Source organism: Heptranchias perlo, chromosome 9, assembly GCF_035084215.1.
Source record: "Heptranchias perlo isolate sHepPer1 chromosome 9, sHepPer1.hap1, whole genome shotgun sequence".
Classification (NCBI taxonomy): Eukaryota; Metazoa; Chordata; class Chondrichthyes; order Hexanchiformes; family Hexanchidae; genus Heptranchias; species Heptranchias perlo.
The window spans coordinates 67,429,125-67,455,794 of NC_090333.1; positions in this window are offsets into that span (position 1 = coordinate 67,429,125).

Genomic DNA, 26,670 nt, shown 5'->3' on the forward strand with positions numbered 1-26,670 from the left:
TGGCAGCTATGTCCTTCAGGACTCGGCCAGCTCAGTCACTCAGCCAGCTACCAAGCCACTCTTGGTGATGGACATTGAAGTCCCCCACCCAAAGTACATTCTGTGCCCTTGCTACCCTCGGTGCTTCCTCCAAGTGCTGCTCAATATGGAGGAGGACTGATTCATCAGCTGAGGGAGGGCGGTAGGTGGTAATCAGCAGGAGGTTTCCTTGCCCATGTTTGACCTGATGCCATGAGATTTCATGGGGTCCGGAGTCAATGTTGAGGACTCCCAGGGCCACTCCCTCCTGACTGTATATCACTGTACCGCCACCTCTGGTGGGTCTGTCCTGCCGGTGGGACAGGACATACCCAGGATGGTGATGGGACGTTGGCTGAAAGGTGTGATTCTGTGAGTATGGCTATGTCAGGCTGTTGCTCAACTAGTCTGTGGGACAGCTCTCCCAATTTTACATAAGAACATAAGAACATAAGAAATAGGAGCAGGAGTAGGCCAATCGGCCCCTCGAGCCTGCTCCGCCATTCAATAAGATCATGGCTGATTTGATCCTAACCTCAAATCTAAATTCATGTCCAGTTTCCTGCCCGCTCCCCGTAACCCCTAATTCCCTTTACTTCTAGGAAACTGTCTATTTCTGTTTTAAATTTATTCAATGATGTAGCTTCCACAGCTTCTTGGGGCAGCAAATTCCACAGACCTACTACCCTCTGAGTGAAGAAGTTTCTCCTCATCTCAGTTTTGAAAGAGCAGCCCCTTATTCTAAGATTATGCCCCCTAGTTCTAGTTTCACCCATCCTTGGGAACATCCTTACCGCATCCACCCGATCAAGCCCCTTCACAATCTTATATGTTTCAATAAGATCGCCTCTCATTCTTCTGAACTCCAATGAGTAGAGTCCCAATCTACTCAACCTCTCCTCATATGTCCACCCCCTCATCCCCGGGATTAACCGAGTGAACCTTCTTTGTACTGCCTCAAGAGCAAGTATGTCTTTTCTTAAGTACGGACACCAAAACTGTATGCAGTATTCCAGGTGCGGTCTCACCAATACCTTATATAACTGCAGCAATACCTCCCTGTTTTTATATTCTATCCCCCTAGCAATAAAAGCCAACATTCCGTTGGCCTTCTTGATCACCTGCTGCACCTGCATACTAACTTTTTGATTTTCATGCACTAGGACCCCCAGATCCCTTTGTACTGCAGTACTTTCCAGTTGCTCGCCATTAAGATGGCACAGGTCCCCAGATGTTAGTGAGGAGGAATTTGCAGGGTCGACTGGGCTTGGTTTGTCTTTGCTTTTGTCGTGTCCCATGCCTAGTGGTCCGTCCGGTTTTATTCTTTTTTTGACTTTTTGTAGCGAGATTGTACAATTGAGTGTGGCTTGCTAGGCCATTTCAGAGGGTGATTAAGAATCAACCTGGCTCTGGATTCACATATAGGCCAGACCGGGTAAGGACAGCAGGTTTCCTTCCCTGAAGGGCATTAATGAACCAGATGGGTTTTTGCGACAATCCGGTAGTTTCATGGTTACCATTACTGATACTAGTTTTTTATTCCAGATTTTATTTAGTTAATTGAATTTAAATTCTCCAGAATTACTAGTCCGGTAACATAACTGCTATGCTACCGTATCTAGAGACTGGAGAAGACTGTGAAGGAAAACACTCATGATAGGTGGGTCAGTTATACTAAATAGAAGAAGATGCTGAGGTTTTAGTCCAGCTCTCCACATACTGCTGACCGTCTCCTCAAGAGACTCTTCTGTAGAATTTTAAATTGCACCTTGTTCCTATTATCAGCACATTCTCAACACTGCACAATATTGATTTACGATCTCTGGTCTAAGCCAGCCTTTCATTTATGCTGAACACCAAATGTACTATTCCTAAAATAGCAAGACAGCTGTTAACGTTTGACAGAACTGATGTTCTTGTGATCTTTTTTAGCAGAATTATGAGGGAGCTTATCCAACCGTAGAAACACTTTAGATACCCCAAATTACAATGTTGACAATATGCTTGGTATATAATACCAGTCCTGTAACTTCCTTTTTGTTTGACTGGAAGGGGAATCTCTTTGGTTATTCCTGATACCTTGTATATATAATAAGATAGTTCACCAAACATAAATGCACCAAAACATCCACATTTCATTTCATTTAAAAATAACCTAAGCAGGGATCCCAAAATGGCCCTTGGGTGTAGTATATTGTGTGGGAATGAAGCTGACAGATCAGAAGGTGCCAGGTTTAGTATGTGATCAATGCTGAGTTAGGCGATTTCAGCGAGGCTGCAGAGGGAGCTTTGGTGCCCCTCGGCCAGGGAGACAAAATCAGTTTAAACTTTTTTCTCTATAGGTAGAATGGACACCTGGGCACAAGGAATAGTGGAAGGCTGCTGACATGAGTAAGCACCTTGTGGAAGAAGGAGGATGGCGGGGGGGAGGAAGTTGAGAAGAAAAGTTGCCTGAATAGTCATAAGGAATCTGCAAAATGATTTTGCCCATCGGCAGAAGGCTAGTTTTTCACTTGAGTGCTAGCCTTTTGACATAATGCCCCACTGGGCTCCATAACTCCTCCAAGACAGTTTCCACTGAGTACAACTAAGTTTAAATGAAAATATTCAGAGTTGAACCAAAAGTTATCTCGAGTTCCTTGTAACTATTTAAAAATATTGATATTCAAAATGGTTTTAGGCAATGACAAAACAGATAAATTGACTTAGTAGAAGCTAGCTACTTCACTTAGCGGCAATTCAGATAAGAGCAGGTTTGATTCATTTTCCTGTTTACCTCTCAAACTGTCTACCTAATCACTTTCTGCAGCTTTTAGAAAGAAATTCCATTGTGCCTTTAAGATTGCTTGACTTAAAGGGCATGATTTTACTGGGGAGCCGGGAAGGGTTCGGGGGGGGTGGAATTCCTGACGGGAAACTTGGAAGTACGGGTTTCCTGGACATCCTTACGATTTTGATGTAAGGAAGTCTTTTTTTTGATGGTTTCCTGCTCGACAGGCCAGCCCGATTGACAGGCTTAGTCATCGGGGATCGTCGGGGGGGTCAGTCATCGGAGGGGAGTCAGTGATTGGAGGGGAGTCAGTCATCCGGGGGGGGGGCAGTCATCAGGGGGGCAGTCATCGGTGGTCATTGGGGAGTCAGTCATTGGGGGTTCAGTCACCGGGGGGCTCAGTCATTGGGAGTCATCGGGGGGGTCAGTCTTCGGGGGTCATTGGGGGCTCAGACATTGGTGGTCATCGGGGGGCTCAGTCATTGGAGGGGATCAGTCATCGGGAGTCATCGGGGGGCTCAGTCATCGGGGGTCATCGGGGGCTCAGTCATTGGTGGTCATCGGGGGGCTCAGTCATTGGAGGGGCTCAGTCATCGGGAGTCATTGGGGGCTCAGTCATCGGTGGTCATCGGGGGCTCAGTCATTGGTGGTCATCGGGGGGTCAGTCATTGGGGGGCTCAGTCATCGGGAGTCATCGGGGGGCTCAGTCATCGGGGGTCATCGGGGGCTCAGTCATTGGTGGTCATCGGGGGGCTCAGTCATTGGAGGGGCTCAGTCATCGGGAGTCATTGGGGGCTCAGTCATCGGTGGTCATCGGGGGCTCAGTCATTGGTGGTCATCGGGGGGTCAGTCATTGGGGGGCTCAGTCATCGGGAGTCATCGGGGGGCTCAGTCATCGGGGGTCATCGGGGGCTCAGTCATTGGTGGTCATCGGGGGGCTCAGTCATTGGAGGGGATCAGTCATCGGGAGTCATCGGGGGGCTCAGTCATCGGGGGTCATCGGGGGCTCAGTCATTGGTGGTCATCGGGGGGCTCAGTCATTGGAGGGGATCAGTCATCGGGAGTCATCGGGGGCTCAGTCATCGGTGGTCATCGGGGGGTCAGTCATCGGGAGTCATCGGGGGGTCAGTCATCGGGGGCTCAGTCATCGGGGGGCTCAGTGATTGGGGGTTCAGGCTTTCACTGACCGACCCGCCTCCTAAGAGTGGGTTGGTCGCCGGCCCCTCGTCCCTTCTCCAATAAAACTGGAAATGGGCGGGTTGGGGGTGGGCTGGGGGTAGATTTAAAATTTTTAAAATTTTTACTGTCCTCCCCCTCCCCTCCCCCAACCTACCCGTTTTTCCGAGTTAAAATCATGCCCAAAGTGTTTGGCTTAGTAGAAACGTATTGTTATGGCTCAGCTAAACAAAGTCATCGATGAAAAATAATCATTCCTGATACAAGCTTTGTCCATTTATCACAAGGTATAACTGTAGGACATTATTAGAATTGTGGATTTTCATGTTTTGAGTTCCTATTAAATAGGATTGTTTTCTACAGAGTTAAATGCTTTTTATAGCATCTAAAGCCCTCAGTATGGAACAGCATCATTAGGTTTCAGAGATATATTGATTTTTCAGGAAAGCAGCACTGCCTTTTCTAATCAGAGTGGCTCAGAGACATGAGAGTGCAACACAATACAAAAATAAATTCTTCATCTTGTTGAAACAGCCCTAAAGGCCAACTAGATATATATCCTAGGAACACTTAGACAGGCCACTTTGCCAGCCAGCACTCTTCCAGGGGAGATCGGGTGTGTGAGATCGTGCCCAGAAATTGGTCTCCCTCTACACCCGCTAATTTTTCACCCAAAAAAAAATATTGGACGACCTACTCAGTTGCGTTTGTTGCCAGTTTATGTCCTCGTTACATCCGTGCCGGATTATTTTTCAAGGTGTGCAAACTTATTTCATATTTAATGTTCATTCTGTGAGTGGCTTAAGACTGTCCTCTCACCAACCAGGACATCAACATACTGTGTGACAAGGCCGCAAGGAAAATGGTCGGGCAGGCAGGACATTTTCTCTACCAATAATGGCAGGGTTCAGAGGTTTAAAGAGGTGAACGCGATGCTGTTCAGGAGCTTGCAAGGCACGAGGTGGGGGCACAGAGTGGTGGGAAAGTAGGAAATTTAAAAATCCTGCTTCAGGAACGTAATGCCCAACCAATGTCATTTTGCTTCAGGCCACATCAGTGTTTTCGAGCAAGCAGTTGATTAAGTGTTTTCACAGGTGTCCTCACGTGTGTGAGAGTTCACACAATACAACTGAGTCGTGCAAGCGATGAGCTACAGCAAAATGCCTCGTCTAGACTTGATCTGTGAATAAACAAATATGTCCTTGATGTTGCTGAGGAAGCAGATAGGCACTGACAACATGACAACTAAATCACAGTGTTTGAGCTACAGAGAGAGTGCCTGTACAACAAGCTGGCGTCAAGATCTACACATAGTCATTCTAACTATTTTCAGCCTCATTAAACTATGCCGTGTGCAGTACGTTTTAACTCACTGTTGAAAGCAGTGGGGGGGGGATGTTGGAGCCTGTCGCAACTGTTTTATCGGTGTAAAAGGTAGCATTGGTGGGGGGTACGGGACACGCCAATTTCTGGCCGCTCTCCCCTGGAAGAGCGCTGGCTCACAAATTGGTAGCTGCCAACTTCCAGGTGTCCAAGACGGCCCGTCTGAAACAGGTGTTAGGCCCTTTGAATAGGCAAATCAGGGGCCTAACGCCTGTTTCACGACCCCACTCCCAAATTCAGCATAAACTGGGCGGAGCACGTGTCACGTGTACTCCATTCAGTTGTACTGGGTCTACAGCAGCCTAACCAGGGCTCTTAAAGGAATCCATTGGGGGCCGCTGAGCAAAAGGTAAGTAATTCTTTTTTAACTGAACATTTATGTGGAGCCAGGAGGAGCAGGAATACTGCAGGCCGCAATGCTCACTACAGCTCACCAGTTTCATGCAGATATGGCCTGAGGCCCAGTTTGCAGTGCGCGTACCAGGTGCAAGGCCTGGTTTCTGGTGCCAAAGAAATTTCTTGACCTGTAAGTCAGTTTAACTAAGCAGAGAGAGAATTCAGCAGAGAAATGAAATGACCTTGGCTCTCTCAATTCTTTTCACTTTATTGGTAATTGGTCTGTTAACGCACGGCACATGCTGTATGGATATTCCTTTCTTGTGACCTTGATTCATCTCTTTAAGATCCTGGAAGATCAAGTAGTTCAATGTGTCACTGGAATATTTGAGTCCAGCTTTTCAAAGGGCCCCCCTCGCTGAGAGTGAATGGACGGATTGCAAAACTGGCAGTGTGATCTAATCTTTGACTTGGCCAGACCTTTTTCCACAAAGGGAATGATATGGCAGCCTCTATCTTGTTTCCTTTTTCATTATATATGTGTAAGAGTTTTTCTTTCTTAAAAAGAAACGATATAAAAAACGGTGACAAATGTTTTTTTTTCTGGTTGAAATAGAAAATTACATGTCCGCCAGATGGAAGGACTCTGATTTGAAATGGAAAACAGTCAATGCTTGTGCTACTGATCTCTGCACTCCAGGGAATCTCTCATTGATCCGTCTGCACGCAGGAAACACAGAGCTCAATGTGATGGATTATTCCACGGTGGTGAAATTGGACCATGTAAGACACGAGTGGCAAAGTGACAAACTATTCCACTTTACTAAATATATAAGGAATGGCAGGACATTGTGCTATATTCCCTTTATAGAATGGTTCTGATCAACTGTGATTAAAATGCATTTTTTTTAAATTTAAAGCAGCACTCTCGTTCATGTTTTTTTACTAACACGGTACACCAGAGACAAACATCACAGTGAAACATACTAGCATGTTACTTTTGTGCAGTTTTGCGATGAAAATAATGCACAGCACTTCTTGGAGCTAAAATTCTTGCTGTTGATAATTGTACTGAAAAAGTAGGCTTGAGTACGAAATGGGAACTCCTGTTTTGTACTCGGCAAATTTTATGCTAAAATTATCAACAGGAAGAGGTCCATCCCTCCCTCCCTCTCTCCCTGTTCTTCTCTTTCCCTAAAAAAAATTGTTTTTCTGTCATTTTACTTCCTTTTCCCCCTCCTCTCCTCAAGGTAGGGTCTCTTGCTAGAGTACAGTTCCACTGCTGCAGACATTCTTCTGGGACCTTGCCTAAGAAACATTCTTCAAGTCTTGAGTGTAGACAGAGTGTCGAATGACTATTCAATCAAGTTGGATCATCACAGCCAAGCATATAAGGAGTGGCAGGACATTGTGCTATATCCTCTTTATAGAATGGTTCTGGATGACTGTGATTAAAGTGGATTTTGTTTTTAATTTAAAGGAGCGCTCTCTTGTCCTCATTTAACATTCACACACCGATTAAAAATGCTTTATTTCATTTCATCTTAGCCCAGTGTCCTTGAATCTAATTGTGGCACCCCAGCTGAGATCAGCTAACCTAGCAAGGATCAGGGGTCAAATCTGGAACCTTTCTGGTCTGTACCATATCATATGATAAATTTACCGATTGAGGTAGTGGCAGTAGGGATGCTGCAATGGGCTTCATTGTCCCTGGGTTAAGGATAGAACAAAAATTGGCTAATGTTTTGTATCTACATCACTATCTGCTGGCCACCTACTGGATGTGTGTGTGTATATGGACATCACATGAGGATGGGATCATGGCTGTGATGCTGCAACAGTCAAATAGGCCACTGGCGCCATATGACCAGCCAACACATGAAGAATGAAGGCTTAGATGAGGCACCAGTGGGCTGACGCCATCTGTGCAGATATTCCCCAGCATCAGTCGCTGTGCTATCTTCAGGAGAGAATTAGAGAGGGAAAAAGAAATTTAGTTCTTCTAACCCACCCTCTTCTCCCTCCCTTCACCCTTCTCCCTCATTATGAAAACCACAATTGTACCCAGTAGTCTCAGCATAGGCAATGTTTGATTCACTGCAGAAATCAGGGCCATTTTATTTTTGGTAGGGGTATCAAATGTGAAACGTTTCCTGGTAGTTGTGTGTGTTTAGGTGTCAGCCTTGGTTCAGTGATAGCAATCTTGCCTCTCTGTCAGGTCATGGATTCAAGCCCTACTCCAATTATATGAATACATAATTGAGGCTCACACTTCAGTGCAGTACTGTCGGAGATTCTGTCTTTCAGATGTGATATTAAATCAAGGCCCTATCTACCCTCTCAGGTGGATGTGAAAGATCCCATACTACTATTTGAAGAAGAGTAGGGGAGTTCTCCTAGTTTCTTGGCCAATATTTGTCCCTCAACCAACATCAGTAAAACAGATTATCTGGAATTTTATCTCATTGTTGTTTGTGGGACCTTGCTGTGTGCAAATTGGCTGCTGCATTTCCCTATATTATATTGGTGATTACACTTTAAATAAATGTAACCAACACATAGCCTGATCCAATTGAGTTATGGGTTCAGTTCCATTCAGCCATCTCTAATTAGCAACAAGCTCAAAATCTATTATCGTAGGGATCAACATGATGCAGCTTAATACTATGCCCCTCTGAGGGATCTGTAACTTTCCATTGGCTGTGAAGCACTTTGGAGTATCCTACGGTTGTAAAAGGCACCATATAAATGCAAGTTCTTTCTTTCTATCTTTCTTTCTTTTAGGTTTGAGATGGAGACATGAATTAAGGTTTTAAATTTAGGTAAGGCGGACTTTGGAGGGATGAAGCCGAAATTGACCACAATAGACTGGGCAGAACTATTAACAGATAAAACTACAGACGAACAGTGGGAGGTGATCAAAGAAGTATTTGGTACAATACAAGACCTGCACATACCCCTAAAGGGCAAGACAACCTTGGTCAACAAGAGAAGTGAGAGATAGTATAAAACAAAAAGAAAGGGCTTATACGAATGCAAAGAACAGTAGAGCTCCCGAGGACTGGGTGAGATATAAAGAACAGCAAAGGGATACAATGAAAGTAGTAAGAGCTGCAAAAAAGGAATACGAGAAAAAGCTTGCGAGGGCTATCAAGGACAACACGAAAGGTTTTTACAAGTATATTAAGAAAAAGAGGGTGGCTAAGAATAACGTGGGCCCCTTAAAGACAGACGCAGGTGATACTGTAATTGAAAATGAGGGAAATGGCAGGCTTACTAAATATTTACTTTGTATTGGTCTTCACAGTAGAGGATGAGGATAAAGTACTAGAGATACAAAGAAAAGTAAAAATAAATCAAGGGGAGGAATTTACTAGATTTAATACAAGTACAAAAATGGTAATGGAGAAAATAATAAGACTAAAGGTATACAAATCTTCAGGACCTGATGGTATCCACCCCAGGGTATTAAAAGAAGTAGGTGAAGAAATTGAAGATGCTGTAGTCATGATCGTCCAAAACTCTCTCGAGTCAGGAATTGACCTCTTGGATTGGAAAATTGCCAATGTCGCTCCACTATTTAAGAATTGTAAGAGTGATAAACTAGGAAATTATAGGCCTATTAGTCTAACATCTGCTCTGGGAAAGTTACTAGAATCTATTATTAGGGACAGAGTGGCTGAGCATTTGGACAAACGTGAACTGATCAGAGAGAGCCAGCATGGATTTGTAACGGGTAAGTCCTGTCTAACGAACCTAGTTGAATTTTTTGAGGAGGTAACCAACGTGGTAGCTAAGGGAGTATCTATGGATGTTATTTATGTGGACTTCCAGATACATAAGAAACTGTTAACAAAAATGAGAGCACATGGAATTGGAGGCAACCTATTGACATGGGCAGGGAATTGATTAGGAGGTAGGAGACAGAGAGTAGGGATAATAAGTATGTACTCCAATAGGCAGGATGTGACTAGGGATCTGTACTGGGGCCTCAGCTTTTCACTATATTTATAAATGACTTAGATGAAGGAATAGAGAGCCGTATTTCCAAGTTTGCTGATGACACCAAGTTAAGTGGCACAGCAAATAATGTAGATGGGAGAAAAATGTTGCAAAGAGATTAAGTGAATGGGCAAAACTGTGGCAGATGGTGTTCAATATGGGGAATTGTAAGGTCATCCACTTTGGATTTAAGAAAGATAGATCAGAGTATTTTCTAAATGGCGAGAAGCTAGAAACTGTGGAGGAACAGAGAGATTTATGGATCCAAGTACAGAAATCACTAAAAGCTAGTGAACAGGTACAAAAAATAATTTAAAAGGCTAATGGAATGTTGGCCTTTATCTCAAGAGGACTGGATTACAAAGGGTTGGAAGTTAAGTTACACTTGTGTAAAGCTCTGTTTAGACCCCATCTGGAGTACCACATTCAGTTCTGAGCATCGCACCTTGGGAAGGATATATTGGCCTTAGAGAGGGTTCAGTGCAGATTCATCAGAATGATACCTGGGCTAAAAGGGTTAAATTATAAGGACAGGTTGCATAGACAAGACTTGTATTCCTTTGAGTGGAGAAGATAAAGGGGTAATGTAATTGAGGTGTTTATGATTATTAATGGATTTGATAGGGTAGATAGAGAGAAACTATTTCCTCTGGTGGGGGAGTACAGAACAAGGGGGCATAACCTTAAAATTAAAGCTAGGCCATTCAGGGGTGATGTCAGGAAACACTTCTTCACACAAAGGGTAGTGCAAATCTGGAACTCTCTCCCCCAAAAAGCTGTGAGGTTAGATCAATTGAAAATTTCAAAACTGAGATTGATAGATTTTTGTTAGGCAAGGGCATTAAGGGTTCCGGAACCATGGCAAGTAAATGGAGTTAAGATACAGATCAGCCATGATCTAATTGAATGGCGGAACAGGCTCGTGGGGCTGAATGACCTACTCCTGTTCCCACGTTCCTTTCTTTCTTTCATGCCAGTGCTACAAAGCAAAGCATTACCATTCTCAGGCTGCATTTACACTGCAACCGTAGTGTTGTTGTGAGGCAAAATTGCTGCATTTGTAATGTAAATGCAGCTTTAAAGATTTGTTTTTTGTACACACTCTGATATTTCAATTGCTGACAATCATTAATAATAAATATGATTCACTTTTTCTGCTTAGAAGACAGGTTTACAGTCACTTTAGTTTTCTAAACCCAATAGATTTGCACCAGAGTATCACATTACCAGTCCTTCCCACCAGCTCTGTTCAACCAAATAATTTGATAAACATTTGAAAGAGTCATGAATCCAAGAATCCAAACCTCAATAAGCCACATCTGGTGTTACGTCAACGCTGTTATAGGTACACAGCAAGTTTGTTTTGATGTCAGAAGTCAGTAGATCAGAGGACTGGTTATTGTTCTAAAATCACTCTGAATAAATAAGGATGTAGTAAATACCCTGAAGCACTTTTTTTATTACACCATGAGTACGTACCAATTTGGAATTACATTTTGAATTAGTTTATTTTTGGTTAATGGAGTGCAGGACCAGTCTCTGGACTTTGACTTTTCCTGATGTTATATCCTCTACAAATTTTAGAACAGTACAATATTCTCCATTACTTGAAATTGATCCTCCTCTCCCCCCTGTATGTCATCATTTCTTGGAGAACTTTATAGGTAGTTGTAATTGTGAACGTGCAATGCTAAGATAACCTTCTTGTACAATAACACATAAAATATACATTTACCATTTGCAGAATTGTGATGTTGAAGTATGCAAATTATATTATAACACATCTTCTGTTGCACAGAGATGCCAAATATTGCTGTTTCAACAGCAGCACTGGGAAGGCTTCATACCCTAGACAGGTAGTGGAGAAATTTACTTCTCCCTCTATTATCTTCAAAATGTGACGAGATTAGGTAGTTTCTAGCTGGGCAGGAGAGCAAGTTGGCGCTGGTCTGTTGATTCCATTGTTTGCAGCCGACGATATCCCTTTAAGGCGAGGCTGTCTGATCACCGGCGAACCAGGAAGAGCAAGTTCCAGATTTCTGCATTTAACTGCACATGTGCAGTCACCAGAACAACAACAACAACTTGCATTTATATAGTGCCTTTAACGTACTAAGACGTCCCAAGGCGCTTGATCTTCCATTTCACCACTAATAACGGTGAGCGCTGTTAGGCTCACCATTATTTTTGTGGCAATTTCTGGGCCAATATAAACTGAAATATAAAAATCATAATTTATTTTTATATATTTAATTCTAATTGAGCTTGATTCCACCCAGCAAGTGATCTTAATAAAATTATCTGGGGATTGAATGGCACAACGAGGGAGCACAATGAGGTAGCCTATTGTGCTTACACCTCTGGAATCTGGATTGGAATCTAGCCCCGATTAATGGTATGAAAGTTTTCCCTCTGTTGGCTGTAATTGACCGGAGTGAAACAAGCTTTAGCAATTTCAATCGGGTTCCTAATGGCTGGGTAACCACAGCAAAACTAAACTGTCTATACTTCAAAATCAATTGGCAATCTCATTGAGAGACCACAAGGATGATAACCGTTCAACTGCGTCCAATCTCATTGTTTTTCAACCCTGCATCTTCTCCTCAAAATTCACAGGACTGTTCTGACAGGTGCATTATTTCCTGTCCCTTGTACTCATCTTCTCTTAATTTGACTTCATTGGCTGGCTATTTTTATTCCCCATATCTACACAATTCTACTGATGCTTTCTGCCTCTTTAAATTTCAGGGTCTTTGGCCCCAGTTATCTTCTTCTTCATGGATCTCCAATTCCACTACACTTCCATGTATCAGCAGGGCAGAGAGTGGGAACCCTGCAACAAATGGCTCATCTCCTGACTCCTCAAGATGTCTCTACCATCTACAAGGTTCAAGTCAAGGGGAAGATGGAATACTCACCATTCGCCTAGGTGGGTGCGACAACAACTTGCATTTATTTGTTGCCTTTAACGTAGAAAAACATCCAAGACGCTACGCAGAGGCATAATCAGACAAAAATGGACACCAGGCCAAAGAAGGAGCTGAAATGAGGGGTGACCAAAAGAGGTGGGTTTTAAGGGGGGTCCTAAAGGATCAGAGGTGAAGAGGCTTAGGGAAGGAATTCCAGAGTGTAGAGCGTAGACGGCTGAAGGCACAGCCATCAATGGCGGGATGAAGGGAGTGGGGTTACACAAAAGAAAGTCTGCTTTCTATGTGCTTGGGACAATCTACCATTGTTGGTTGAAATGAGGCCAAGGAGAAGTCATTTTTGTACAACGTATTTCTTTAGTAGTTTTCCATTTTCTAAATAATGACTGCTCCTCAGTCTTACTGCACTTCAGGAAACACTAGTGGTTGGCCCCAGCTATGTAGTGTTCATACCAGGTGGCGATTGTTCCATTGCCCATTTGGCAGTGCCTTGGCTTCAATGGACTTGCTATTTCTCAGTATGCATTCACTGTGTAGTACTTTTATTACAATATCTATAGTTGTACTTGTTTCTAGAGGACCGACTATGTTGTCAGCCAATCCTGTCACCTTTTTGACCTTGGTTTGAAACTAGCCAGAAGAGTCATCACTGAAGGCTGGTAAAAGTCAGCAGATAAATGAAATAATGAAATAGGTTGCGTCAAAAAGGTTTGGTTATATATTTTCGGCTTTGGAATAATTATTCCAGATAGAACTAAAAGACTTGCTTTTTATAAGCAGTCACCCTCAAACACAGATTATGACCATTCTTTCACATTCCAGTATCAAAATAATACTGTATAATCTAATAAAAACCTGATAATATCATACAACAATGATTCATGCCACAAATTATCATTTAGCCTGTGTAAAAAGGGGGAAAAAGTTCATTTTTCATCCCATTTGCTGCAACAATGTTAAAAATACTGAGCGTTGATTCAAGCTGTTTCAATCATCAGTCTCGTCGTGAGTTTTTACCCTGTATTTGAAATCGTCACATTTTCCAGATTCAAATTTGTCAACTATATGCAAAGCAGTTGGAATATAATACAAAATCAATTTGTGCATGCTTAGTTACCCAGAGAGAAATACTAATCTGAAAGGTATGAGAATTCATTGGGTCACATTTTAGCAGTGTTTAGGCCACTAATTGCACCTTATGTCATGAGCTAAGAATAGAGTTAGTTACGACAGGCTCTTTTCTTTTCTTTGCACAAACACCTCCAGGATAATCATTGTATTTCTTATTACTGATTAACATTGTTGCAGAAAATGGGATGAAAATTTAACTTTTTCTCCTTTTTTACACATGCTAAATGGTAATTTGTGGCATGAAGCATTGCAATATATTATCAGGTTTTCATTATGTTATACCATATTATTTTGATACTGGAATGTGTAAGAATGGTCATAATCTGTGTTTGAGAGTGACTGTTTATACAAGGAAGTGTATTTATTAAATCTGTTTTCTCACATAAAAATGAAATTGCACATTGAATGTGTGGGAGACAGCTTAAATATCTTTCATTAATATATATTATATACTACTGAATGATATATGTTGGAAAGACAAATGTCTATATGCTTGCTACATGCCTCATCACTCCATGTTATAGTATTTTAAATGCTATAAAAGTAGTCTGGGTGCAACTATTTTGGGCAAAACACCCCCCTCCCCCTCCCTTAATATTACAAGTGACATTATCATTCTTCACACTGCCCATAACTCCAAAACATTTTGTCAGTGAAACAGAACTTCATATCATATGAGGGGGGAGCTTACACAAAATATCTACTCTCAGAGGTTCTAATGCATAAATCATAATAAGAGAGACTGGCACACACCAGTAAGTGTTCACATAGCTCCCTTTACAGCCTTTAGGAATTGTAGAGTAGTTCAGTCAGATCTACTTCTCCTTTAAACCTTTGGTCTTTACACCAGCTGCCATCACTTTATCTACATATACTACAGGGCTGTCCCAATGAAGCACATATCTCTCGAAGCAAGAGTTCAAAGTTTAAAGCCATATTGTCCCTTTATTAGGTAAGATGAGTAATGCCAGTACTAATATGGTAATGATAAATGGGCCCAACTGCATCTAATCTGAGGTATGCAGAGTGGATCAGGATTTTCATGGTAATAGAACTGAAGCTAGTATAGTTGCTGCTATCAGTGGCAAAAGAGGAGCCGATATGGTTCCAAATTAATTCCTTTTGGCAGCTACATTGAGTGCATCTGAGGCTAGATTCTGATAAGTGCTTTCAGATTGTTTTGTGGACTAATGGGCTATGAATTGGAGCTAATAAGCACAGTGTTTGGGAATCCTATCTCTGCAAGCAGGCTTTCTAATCATGTATGCCTACTTAGTACAATCTACTTGTGCTACACAAGGAAAAGCACAGAAACTGAGGGATTGTGACCCTCTGTAACAGCAACAAAGGCCTGTCCATCATATTTTCCTCTCATATTATCGAGTTTGTTTCACTCTGTTCGCTAATATACTCATGTTGACTTTTTTGTTTACATTAGTAAATAGAGGAAGATGTACCCACCATTTTTTTTAAAAGCATTTGGAATTAACCTTTATAAAGTCCCATTACAAAAAAATTGTTTATATCAGCAATACATGCTTATGTTGAATAACACTCTGTTTTGTATCTAATCAATACAGTTAGTAAGATGATCATGGCTCACTAAAATTAATATTGCTGCCAGATAATGCACACATTAGCTCTGATTATTTTTTATCCAATGGTGCAAACATTAATTTTGGTGCATGCACAATATATCCTACTTTCCACTGGCATGTTTATATTCTCTCTTCTAATCTGTTATTTTCATTAAAGCAGACTGAATTCCTCGTAAATTTCAGCATAATGTACAATAATTACATGTAAATAATACGCATGGTACATTTGCATGTAATTTGCTGAAACTTTTTCTGAAGTATTAATGGAAACAGAGACAACTGTTGAGTACCAAGAAGCAACTTGTTTCTGGTAAATAGAAATGGATCCAAAAAAAATGGACAGAAGGGATTTGGGTCTGGGTGGCTTAATGGATTCAATTTTCTGCTAGTTACTCTTGAGTCCTATATGAATGAGACACACAATTACATAGAATTATATAGAATCTACAGCACAGAAACAGGCCATTCGGCCCAACTGGTCTATGCCAGAGTTTATGCTCCACACAAGCCTCCTCCTACCCCTCTTCATCTAACCCTATCATCATATCCTTCTATTCCTTTCTCTCTCATGTGTTTATCTAGCTTCCCCTTAAATGCATCGATACTATTCGCCTCAACTATTCCTTGTGGTAGTGAGTTCCACATTCTTACCACTCTTTGGGGAAAGAAGTTTCTCTTTAATTCCCTATTGGATTTATTGGTGACCATCTTATATTTATGGCTCCTAGTTTTGGTCTCCCCACAAGTGGAAACATCTTAGCAACAGTTTCAGAACTGATCGGTTTTGCTCTGTCAACAAAAAACTGGGGTTAGGACTGGCAAAGCTGATTTTGGTTGGGGTTTACAGTTTTCAGACTGAGGAAGCTTCCAGCCTACTGATCTGATCTGAATTTAAAATTAGCATATTTACATACACAGATCAGGAAATGGCACACTTGAATACAGTGGAATATGTTATAGAGGGGGTGAAATTGGTCTTGGGCGGTTGTGCGAAGCAGGCGACAGCGAATCGGCAGCCCGCCACATTTTCTTTATGAGCGCGTGCATAGCACCCGCCATATTGGACCCTTGGGCGTCCACTTTACGCCTGTGCATTGGGTGCAGTGCAATCCAATTTCTAGGCCCGTATCTTTATGGTCCCTCTGCAATATTGCCTAATTAGACCCAATTAGTGTTGCCCCTGGGTTTGCTATGGTTTGTGAATCATAGGCCGGGAATTTCCTCAGACCTGGTCCCACTCCGCCACTACAACTTTGCTAGAAGTGCGGGGAAAACCCTGTTAATATGCATCAACGGGGTTTTCGCATAATTCCGGCGAAGTTATGGGGGCAGAGCGGGAACAGCTCCAAGGAAATTCTGGCCCGTACAATCATATCATGTCACAGCACAGAAACATTTGCTCACCAAGTCTGCCGCAGTGTTTTTTTCTCCACGAGTCACCTAATCTAATTCCGATCTCCTGCTTGTTCTCCAGGCCACAGGAAGCAAATCTGGACTGAGCTGGTGAAACTAATTTCGGCCAAGACTTGTTTCAGGCATCAGAAAGAAGGACCTCCCTTTGCTCGGTCTCTTCAAAATGAAAAATGTAATTGAGAAACATCAATAAAGTACCTGACCCCAGAGTGCAAGATGTTACCAGCTGAAAAGAGTAGGATAAAAGATTAAATAAATCAAGAAGCTGTGATGAGCTTGCACCAAGATAAATGTTGTAAAGGGGGAAAGCCAAGGAATTGCACAGTTTTGAGGCCCTGGGAAAGAATGAGTTACAGTCAAAGACGGTGCAATTAATCTTGGTTTCAACACAGCGAGGATACTGGCCTGGATGTAAGTGAAAAGATAGTGTTTCAATGTGCTGTGCCACCAGGCCTTTTAAAATCAATCCTTGTCAGCTGAGTGAGCAGATCAGAAGGGAAACTCTTTAATAATACTGCAAAATATGCAGTGTATATAAACCCGTGAATGAAAATGTTAAAGGGAGGAGAGTTTTGAACATTTGCTGTTGTATTGCTCCAGCCGATTTTGTACATTTTCTCAATACCATCCAACTTCAATCAACCACAAAGCAATTTCTGTAATTGATTTTAAAGAATATTATATTTCAGCAGATGTCTGGGTGTATCCCTCTTTGTAAAATAAAATCTGAAATTCATTTCTAGACATTTTAGAACCCAAGAGACCAGGGAGAGATGTTTTGAAAATATTTTGTACTATATAAGATGTTGCTTTGAGATTAAAAATCTCAATATTATTAGAATGGAAAGAACAGATCATAATGCAATGTTTGCCATTCCTGTAGTCTAGCTTGTCTTTATATAATATCCTTTGGGGAAATGCAGCTTAAGTTATCTAATATATAATTTTCTACATATGTTTGTTTCTGAAGACCACTTTATTGTACCAGATGCTTATGTGTGAATCTGCATCTCGAATTAATTCTTGGGTATTTCTCAGCTGAACGAGTAGAGCACGAGGAGTGTTATTTTATTATCAATGCAATGTTCCAAATGCTGCAATAATGTCAAGACTAATTGCAGGGGAAGGAGAGAATAAAATCTTTCTTACTTCAGCATCTCTGGAGGTAATATGCTCTGCTATTATACAGCATTAGTCATTTACTGTGTACAATGTGGTACTCAGCATAGAGTGAATTAGTTTGTAATGTTGGAGGAAGGGGTCCATTTACTTCCAAATTCACTCTAGGCTATTTCTGTCACTTCTAGACAAGGGTACAATAAGCGACTAGTTAGAGCACCTTTTTTAATTTTCTTATGGGCTGATTTTAACTCGGTCCGCCCGGCAGAGTTAAAATTGCTATATACCGCTTAGTGCCCCATTGCTGAGATACTGAGATATGTAGAGGAAGTGAGGGGCCTTGGAGTGCATGGCCACAGATCCCTGAAGGTATCAGGACAGCTAGATAAGATGGTTAAAAAGGCATACGGGATACTTTCCTTTATTAGCCGAGGCATAGAATATAAGAGCAGGGAGGTTATGCTCGAACTGTATAAAATATTGGTGAGGCCACAGCTTGTGTTCTGCATACAGGTCTGGTCACAACATTACAGGAAGGATGTGATTGCACTAGTGAGGATACAAAGGAGATTTACGAGAATGTTGCCAGGGCTGGAGAATTTTAGCTATGAGAAAAGATTGGATAGGCTGGGGTTGTTTTCTTTGGAACAAAGGAGGCTGAGGGGAAATTTAATTGAGGTATATAATATTATGATGGGACTAGGTAGAGTGGATAGGAAGGACCTATTTCCTTTAGCAGTCAGCATCCAGGGGGCATAGATTTAAAGTAATTGGTAGAAAGATTGGACGGGAACTGAGGAGAAATTTTTTCACACAGAGAGCGGTGGGGGTCTGGAACTCACTGCCTGAAAGGATGGTAGAGGCAGAAACCCTGAGCTCATTTAAAAAGTACTTGGATGTGTACTTGAAGTACCGTAACCTCCAGGGCTAAGGACCAAATGCTGGAAAGTGGGATTAAGCTGGATAGTTCCTTTTCGGCCGGCACAGACATGATGGGCTGAATGGCCTCCTTCTGTGCAGTAACTTTCTATGATTCTATGAATCTATGCTGCTCCACCACTGGGGCCTTCCACTGGGTGTCCCAGGTGCCTGTCTGAATTGGGGGGATCCTCATTATTATATTCAGGTCGGGATCCTAGGATGTGCGTAGGACCCCAAATAAATTTCGAGGGACAGCTGGGCTGAGCGTGCACACTCCACCCAGGTAAACTAGACGGTGAAGGGGAGGAGGCCCCAAAAGATGTTAAATAAATAATTATTTTTTAGGGGCTAGGAGGAGCAGGAGTGCTCCTCCGGGCTCCACAACAATAATGTGGGCCACTGACGCACCGGGCTCTCCCCCACCCCCACCTCCGTGATCGCCCCCGCCCCCACACCCCTCCCCTGGACCTACCTGCCTGCTAGATGGGTCGATCTCCAGACTGCCTATAATTATGCCAGCCGGTGAGATGCAGCGGGATGCCTGTTTGGGGCATGGACCGGGCATCGAAATGGACCCGGCCTCTCGCCGGCAGAAACGGGCAGGCATTCCGCATGCCACCCACCCATTCTATGCCCAGAGTTGGAGGTCTATCGTTTACAGACAAAAGTCCTAATAGACTCCCATATTTAAAGTCACTCTACTAAATGTTCCTAGACATTCAACCAAAATGGACCTTAATCAGTAGAAAGCAAATGTGATTAGTACACCTGAATGTAAAAATTACAATTTTGTTTTTGAACGAACTGCTCTTAGTAATCTGTTTCTTCATGGGGAATATTTTATAAAGCATTTAAAAAAGAGGTTTATACCAGAATTGTAGATTTTGTACATAGTTGTATATGTGTAGAGTGCTTCAGGATCAGAGTATTTTATTGATTGGAGTGATGGGGCTTGGGAAAGAAGGGGTAGCTGATAAAGGAACAAAGGAAGATGGTAGCGGTTGTTGGAGGCCAATCATCTCAGCCCCAGGACATTGCTGCAGGAGTTCCTCAGGGCAGTGTCCTAGGCCCAACCATCTTCAGCTGCTTCATCAATGACCTTCCCTCCATCATAAGGTCAGAAATGGGGATGTTCGCTGATGATTGTACAGTGTTCAGTTCCAATTGCAACCCCTCAGATAATGAAGGAGTCCATGCCCGAATGCAGCAAGACCTGGACAACATCCAGGCTTGGGCTGATAAGTGGCAAGTAACATTCGCGCCAGACAAGTGCCAGGCAATGACCATCTCCAACAAGAGAGAGTCTAACCACCTCCCCTTGACATTCAACGGCATTACCATCGCCGAATCCCCCACCATCAACATCATGGGTCACCATTGACCAGAAACTTAACTGGACCAGCCACATAAATACTGTGGCTACAAGAGCAGGTCAGAGGCTGGGTATTCTGCGGCGAGTAACTCACCTCTTGACTCCCCAAAGCCTTTCCACCATTTACAATGCACAAGTCAGGAGTGTGATGGAATACTCTCCACTTGCCAGGATGAGTGCAGCTTCCACAACACTCAAGAAGCTCAACACCATCCAGGACAAAGCAGCCCGCTCGATTGGCACACATCCACCACCCTAAACATTCACTCCCTTCACCACCGGCGCACAGTGGCTGCAGTGTGTACCATCCACAGGATGCACTGCAGCAACTCGCCAAGGCTTCTTCAACAGCACCTCCCAAACCCGCGACCTCTACCACCTAGAAGGACAAGGGCAGTAGGCACATGGGAACAACACCACCTGCACGTTCCCCTCCAAGTCACACACCATCCTGACTTGGAAATATATCGCCGTTCCTTCATCGTCACTGGGTCAAAATCCTGGAACTCCCTTCCTAACAGCACTATGGGAGAACCTTCACCACACGGACTGCAGCGGTTCAAGAAGGCGGCTCACCACCACCTTCTCAAGGGCAATTAGGGATGGGCAATAAATGCGGCCTCGCCAGAGACGCCCACATCCCATGAACGAATAAAAAAAAGAATAAACAATGACAATCATATCTTTCTAGGTGTGCCATTGGGTTCAGTCATTGTTCTTATGGTGCTGTGGGGCAATTGCAAAGCACGTCCTGATTTTCCATGTTTGAAATGCCAGTGGAGATAAGGTGAATTGGATGTTGGTCTCAACTGCGAATTGTTGCTCAGAAAAAAATTGTCAGCGTCCCCCAGATCTTCCCTTCAATGTAACTGGAGTCTTTCCTTAGTGGGGCCTGCCTCCAGTTATATGTTCAAAGAGCAGTTTGTTTGGGGGGAAGGCAGAAAGACCTTGATAAGAAATATGTAATGGAACACTACAGAGGTTTTGTAATTGCGTATCAACAGCTTGCAACTCATTTAAGAAATTTGTCGGATAGTGATGCACTATCTCGCAGTAGAATCCCTGCCTCCCATTATGTACAAGCTTCAAATTCAGTCCTTTCACTCTTGACCTTCACAACAACATCAGCGACTTGCATTTATATAGCACCTTTAATGTAGTAAAACATCCCAAGTGGCTTCACAGAGTGTAATCAGACAACATTTGACACCGAACCACATAAGGAAATATATAAGACAGGTGACCAAAAGCTTGGTCAAAGAGGTGGGTTTTAAGAAGCATCATAAAGGAGGAGAGAGAGGTAGAGAGGCGGAGAGGTTTAGGGAAGGAATCCCAGAGTTTAGGGCCTAGGCAGCTGAAGGCACGGCTGGCAATGGGGGAGCGATGAAAATTGTGGGATGCCCATGAGGCCAGAATTGGAGGAATGCAGAGATGGGATCTGGTGCCATTGTTTCACCAGCTGAAGACTTGGCTACTATATTATTACCAAAACGTTAGCTGCTTATGAGCAATATTACAGACAGTTGACTGATGCTCGAATAAAGTCAGGTGTGCAGAACTGTGCCAGCAGCAAAGCAATGCAACGCAGAAAGCACCTGAAGTGAATCTGGATGTCTGTCATAGAGGCTCAAAACCATTCTGTATTGGTGCATAAAATACCTCTCAAATAACTGAAAGTAGCCCAGATACACTGCTTAGGAAAAGATGTTAGCAGCTTCTTAAAATCATAGAATCATAGAATGGTTACAGCATGGGAGGAGGCCATTCGGCCCATTGAGTCCGTGCCTGCTCTCTGCAATAGCAATCCAGTTATCCCATTCCCCCGCCCTATCACCGTGGTCCTGCAAATTTTTTCCCTTCATGTTCTTATCCAATTCCCTTTGAAAGCCATGATTGAATCTGTCTCCACCACCCCCTCAGGCAATGCATTCCAGAACACAACCATTCCTTGTGTAAAAAAGTTTTTTCTCATGTCACCTTTAGGAACATAGGAACAGGAGTAGGCCATTCAGCCCCTCGTGCCTGCTCCGCCATTTGATAAGATCATGGCTGATCTGTGATCTAGCTCCATGTACCTGCCTTTGGCCCATATCCCACAATACCTTTGGTTGCCAAAAAGCTATCTATCTCACATTTAAATTTAGCAATTGAGCTAGTATCAATTGCCATTTGCGGAAGAGTGTTCCAAACTTCTACCACCCTTTGTGTGTAGAAATGTTTTCTAATCTCACTCCTGAAAGGTCTGGCTCTAATTTTTAGACTGTGCCCCCTACTCCTAGAATCCCCAACCAGCGGAAATAGTTTCTCTCTATCCACCCTATCTGTCCCCCTTAATATCTTATAAACTTCGATCAGATCACCCCTTAACCTTCTAAACTCTAGAGAATACAACCCCAATTTGTGTAATCTCTCCGTTGGTTTACCTCTTTTGAATACCTCTATCAAATCTCCTCTCAACCTTCTCTGCTCTAAGGAGAACAACCCCAGCTTCTCCAGTCTATCTACATAACTGAAATCTCTCATCCCTGGAATCATTCTAGTAAATCTCTTCTGCACTCTCTCTAAGGCCTTCACATCCTTCCTAAAGTGCGGTGCCCAGAACTGGACACAACACTCCAGTTGTGGCCGAACCAGTGTTTTATAAAGGTTCATCATAACCTCCTTGCTTTTGTAGTCTATGCCTCTATTTATAAAGCCCAGGATCCCGTATGCTTTTTTAAACACTTTGCCATGCCACCTTCAACGATTTGTGCACATACACCTCCAGATCTCTCTGTTCTCGCACCCCTTTTAGAATTGTAGCCTTTAGTTTATATTGTCTCTCCTCGTTCTTCCTACCAAAGTGTATCACTTCACACTTTTCTGCGTTGAAATTCATCTGCCACGTGTCGGCCCATTCCACCAGCCTGTCTATGTCGTCTTGAAGTCTATCACTATCCTCCTCGCTGTTCACTACCCTTCCAAGTTTTGTGCCCTGTACACTCAAGTCCAAGTCATTAATATATATCAAAAAAAAGCAATGGTCCTAGTACCGACTCCTGGGGAACACCACTTTACACCTCCCTCCAGTCTGAAAAGCCACCGTTCACCACTACTCTCTGTTTCCTGTCTCTTAGCCAATTTCATATCCATGCTGCCACTGCCCCCTTTATTCCATGAGCTTCAACTTTGATGACAAGCCTGTAATGCGGTACTTTATCAAATGCCTTTTGAAAGTTTATATACACCACATCAACTGCATTGCCCTCATCGACCCTCTGTTACCTCATCAGAAAACTCAATTAAGTTGGTTAAACACGATTTGCCTTTAACAAATCCGTGTTGGCTTTCCTTTGTTAACCCACACTTGTGCAAGTGACTGTTAATTTTGTCCTAGATTATTGTTTCTAAAAGTTTCCCCACTACCGCGGTTAAACTGACTGACCTGTAGTTGCTGGGTTTAACCTTACACCCTTTTTTGAACAAGGGCATGACATTTGCAATTCTCCAGTTCTCTGGCACCACCCCCGTATCTAAGGAGGATCAGAAGATTATGGCCAGTACCTCTGCAATTTCCACCCTTCTTCCCTCAGCAACCTCAGATGCATTCCACCTGGACCGGGTGATTTATCTACTTTAAATACAGCCAGCCTTTCTAGTACCTCCTCTTTATCAATTTTTAGCCCATCCAGCATCCCAACTACCTCTTCATTTACTGTGATTTTGGCAGCACCTTCTTCCTTGGTAAAGACAGATGCAAAGTACTCATTTAGTACCTCATGCAAAAGTACTGCTCGTCTCAAGAGTTCCTAGAATTAACAACTCCAGCTTCTTTTGCCTGCAGTGTACTGGGTTAGTGCAGTTCTACACTTATAGTGAGCCTGAACCTCAAAACAGCTGCAGGTCTGTGAATGTTATTCTCAATTGAGTGGTATTAAAATACAAGCAAATTAAACTCACAAATCATCTACTACTTAATAACCCGAATAGATTGAAAGTGAGGAATGGGCAACAAAACAAATTTTCTGACTAGAATTACGTTCAAAAAAACATTTATTGTTCACTTGTGTACACGAATTAATATATCGTAGCGTACACTTAAAAGGTGTAGACATAGGCCAAGAAGCGATTGATCGGGGGGGAGAAAGCTGTATTGTCTTTAAAATAACGTTACTGGTTTAAGTTTGCTTAAAGGGACATTGTTGTTCAGAGTTTTTGTGAAAGGGAATAGATGCTGCTGCACAGAAATTAATTTGTAGAGAATTAAGGGGAGACAATCTTGTGATTCAGTGAAGTCTGCCATAAGCTTAACAATGTTTTGAATAGTTTCAGATGAGGAAAGCCATTTGACCCACCTTAGTTCATACGTCCAGAATAACCCCAAAATACCCCCCAATGCAGTATCCAATTAGTTCCCAACAGATTAGCATTTCCGATAGTTAATTGTGAGAATTGCATTTTAAAATATTCATATTGCACATAATACTAGAGTATCACATTTAAATGAATGGGGATTTGAGACTTAAGATCAAAGCAGTGCACTTAAATGGGACAGACAGTGCATGAAACAAAATCAATGCAATGCACAGTTAACCTTTATTTCTGCCACTTTGCTCTGAGTTGTCCAGCCTTCTTCTTGAAAAATTCTTAAGGGAGAAAAATATTTTATAAATAAAAAGTTAACCATGGCAATGTAACATATTAGTGCCATTTATTTTCAAGCAGATTAAGCATCAAATCAACTGAAAAGTAGGTTTTGATTTTTATTTATTCTTATCTAGGATTAGGAGTGCCAGTGCTGAAGAACAGAGTATTTTTATCCCCATCTTTTAGCATTCAATGTCAGTTTTGAGCACTCCTATGGCCAGATGCAGAGTAAGGGTTTAGCTAGCAATTTGAAGTTTGTACACACACCCAATGATACATTACTTTCCCATGCCTGTCCTCTCCCCCCAACTTGTCCGTTCCCCCCACCTGTCCACTCCCCTCACCTGCCCCCTCCCCCACCACCTGTCACTCCCCCCCCCCGACCTGTTCCCTCCCACAATCTCCCACGGCCAACACTGTGGCAAATGGATTGCAACGGTAACAGGTAAGTGCAAGGTCATCCATTTTGGACAAAAAAGAATAGAGAGCCGAGTATTTTTTAAATGGTGAAAAGATAGGAAAAAAGGAGGGCCAAAGAGATTTAGGGCTTCGTGTACATAGATCACTAAAATGTAAGGTACAAAAGATAATCAAAAAGGCTAATGGAATAGACCACATCTGGAGTACTGTGTACAGTTCTAGGCACTGCACCTTAGAAAGGATATATTGGCCTTGGAAGGAGTGCAGCGCAGATTCACCAGAATGTTATCAGGGCTCCAAGGATTAAATTATGAGGAGAGATTACATAAATCAGGCTTGTATTCCCTGGAATATAGAAGGTTAAGGGTGATTTGATTGATGTTTTTAGGATTTTGAAAGGAATTGATAGGGCAGACAGCGAGAAACTTTTTCCACTGATGGAGGAGTCTAGGACAAGGGAACATCACTTTAAAATCAGAACCAGGCCATTCAGGAGAGAAGTTAGGAAACACTTCTTAGAACATAAGGACATAAGAAATAGGAGCAGGAGTAGGTCATACGGCCCCTCGAGCCTGCTCCGCCATTCAATCAGATCATGGCGGATCTCCGACCTCAACTCCACTTTCCTGCCCGATCCCCATATCCCTTGATTCCCTAGAGTCCAAAAATCTATCAATCTCAGCCTTGAATATACTCAACGTCTCAGCATCCACAGCCCTCTGGGATAGAGAATTCCAAAGATTCACAACCCTCTGAGTGAAGAAATTCCTCCTCATCTCAGTCTTATATCTTATTGAAACATACAAGATTCTGAGGGGACGCGATAGGGTAGATGCTGAGGGGATGCTACCCCTCATGGGGGAATCTAAAACTAGGGGGCATAGTCTCAGAATAAGGGGTTGCCCATTTAAGATGGAAACAAGAAGGAATTTCTTCTCCCAGAGGGTCGTGAATCTTTGGAATTCTTTACCCCAAAAAGCTGTGGAGACTGAGTCATTGAATACATTCAAGGCTGAGTTAGACAAATTTTTGATCAGCAAGGGAGTCAGAGGATATGGGGAAAGGGCGGGAAAGTGAGTTGAGGTAAAAATCAGATCAGCATTGATCTCATTAAATGGCGGAGCAGGCTCGAGGGGCCGAATGGCCTACTCCTGCTCCTATCTCTTATGGTCCTATGGTCTTAAATGGCCAACCTCTTTACCTGCGACTATGCCTCCTCCCCACCACCCCACCGCCCTGGTGTTCTAGACTCTCCAGCCTCAGCATCTACCCTGTCAAGCCCCTCAGAATCTTATATGTTTCAATGAGGTCACCTTTCAGTCTTCTAAACTCCAGAGAGTATAGGCCCATTCTACTCAATCTCTCCTCAAAGGACAACCCTCTCATCCCAGGAATTAATCTAGCGAACTTTGTTGCACCGCCACTAAGGCAAATATACCCTTCCTTAGATAAGGAGAT